Source organism: Argentina anserina, chromosome 7 (assembly GCF_933775445.1).
Source record: "Argentina anserina chromosome 7, drPotAnse1.1, whole genome shotgun sequence".
Taxonomy (NCBI): Eukaryota; Viridiplantae; Streptophyta; class Magnoliopsida; order Rosales; family Rosaceae; genus Argentina; species Argentina anserina.
Window position 1 is genome coordinate 207,501 of NC_065878.1, and position 2,500 is coordinate 210,000.

Genomic DNA, 2,500 nt, shown 5'->3' on the forward strand with positions numbered 1-2,500 from the left:
CGATCTGCTTATTACTGCAAGCATTGAAGAGGGTTCATCGATACCGGCACCTTCCCCCCGCTCGGCGCTTTCGAAATACATCTACTTGCGCGTACTAGTGGGTTCCGACACCGGCACCTTCCCCCCCTCGCCGCCCTCGCTTTTCACAAATCAAATGCCGAAGCACTTTGCATCGCGCCCAGTCCCCCGGCCTGCTTATTACTCGCGCATTGAACTGAGTTCATCGACACCGACACCTTCCTCCCCTCGCCGCATTTGTTTTTTTCACAAATCGAGTGCCGAAGCACTCTGCATTGCGCCGCGGCACCCGATTTGCTACTACTCGAGCATTGAGGTGAGTATATTTCGGCCACCGGCATCTCTTCCCCCCGCTCGCCGCGCTTGCTTTTCACAAACGGAGCTTCCAAGAGCTTTGCATCGCCACCGACACCCGATCTGCTTATTACTGCAAGCATTGAAGAGGGTTCATCGATACCGGCACCTTCCCCCCGCTCGGCGCTTTCGAAATACATCTACTTGCGCGTACTAGTGGGTTCCGACACCGGCACCTTCCCCCCATCGCCGCCCTCGCTTTTCACAAATCAAATGCCGAAGCACTTTGCATCGCGCCCAGTCCCCCGGCCTGCTTATTACTCGCGCATTGAACTGAGTTCATCGACACCGACACCTTCCTCCCCTCGCCGCATTTGTTTATGTCGCAAATCGAGTGCCGAAGCACTCTGCATTGCGCCGCGGCACCCGATTTGCTACTACTCGAGCATTGAGGTGAGTATATTTCGGCCACCGGCATCTCTTCCCCCCGCTCGCCGCGCTCGCTTTTCACAAACGGAGCTTCCAAGAGCTTTGCATCGCCCCCGACACCCGATCTGCTTATTACTGCAAGCATTGAAGAGGGTTCATCGATACCGGCACCTTCCCCCCGCTCGGCGCTTTCGAAATACATCTACTTGCGCGTACTAGTGGGTTCCGACACCGGCACCTTCCCCCCATCGCCGCCCTCAGCTTTTCACAAATCGAATGCCAAAGCACTTTGCATCACGCCCAGTCCCCCGGCCTGCTTATTACTCGCGCATTGATCTGAGTTCATCGACACCGACACCTTCCTCCCCTCACAGCATTTGTTTATGTCGCAAATCAAGTGCCGAAGCACAATTTCTCGATACCGACGGGCTCCTATCCCTCCCTTTGATTGATCTGAGCGGTTACTGACATCGTTTCAGTGGACTAGAGGCAACACCGATCCCACATGACCCCCCCTTCGTGGTGTTCATCACCCCCCCAGCTGGGCGAAGAACACCTCCTAAATCCCTCTTAAATCCGTTTTCAATTGCTTATAATTGTTTGTTAGGGACATTCGAGGCAGCAAATGTCGTATATAAGCAATTGGGGGAAGGGGGAGGGACTACTGGGGGCAGGGGAGGCGGTCTCTGCAAGGGGGTCATTTTGCAGAGAACCACTACTCCCCTATAGAGCATATTGGAGAAAACTGGGAAGGGCAGGGGGAAACATGGGATTTCCGAGGAGGGGCAAACGCCATAACTAATTGTACATTTGGTATAAAATCGAGATTTTTTGCAGGGACACTCAGAATAATGTCAGGCACCTTGTGGAAAAAGGCCAGATTTAATTTCGACCCAGAAGTATTTGTTTTTATTTTCCAAAAGGGGCAGAATGTCGAAAATCGAAAATGACAAACCGCTTGATGTTTCGGACTGCTACCACTTGCAAAATTTCCTTAAAATAGAGACTTATTTATGGTCAAATTATAGTGCGGGCAAAGTTGAACAGAATGCGGCCTTGACATGGCATTTGCACTCTAGGCAAGGCCATGTCGCGTTCTTGGCTTTGGAAATTTCCAACTCCGTTTCACTTGTAAAAGTGTATATCTTTTATGGTTCAGAACTGTAAGCAATGATTTTAGAGAAATTTAGAAGTTGATTTCAGGTCATTTGGATGAGTTTTCGATTTGATATGATATTTCTCGTTTCTGAGATGTAGAAAATCAAAATAAACTGAAAACTCGACCAAATGACGATATGTCAATCTTAAAATGTCCTAAAAATCGTCCCCTATAGGTTTGCAACATAAAATGCAGGGGGATATTTGAAATAAAATTGAGTTTTCGAGGTTTGGCATTCGTTGGCATGCTAGCGTGCAGCCATATTAGCCTCGCCAGGCAGGGGAATTAGCCTCGCCAGGCAGGGGAATTAGCCTCGCCAGGCAGGGGAATTAGCCTCGCCAGGCGTGTTGTCTCCGTGTTGTCCGTGTGTTGTCTCCGTGTTGTCTGTGTGTTGTCTCACACGCTATTAGCCTCGCCAGGCGGGGAGATTAGCCTCGCCAGGCAGGGAGATTAGCCTCGCCAGGCAGGGATATTAGCCTCGCTAGGCATGGATATTAGCCTCGCTAGCCCATTCTGCCTGCATTCCTGCGGGCATATTAGCCTCGCTAGGCAGGGATATTAGCCTCGCTAGCCCATTCTACCTGCATTCCTGCGGGCATA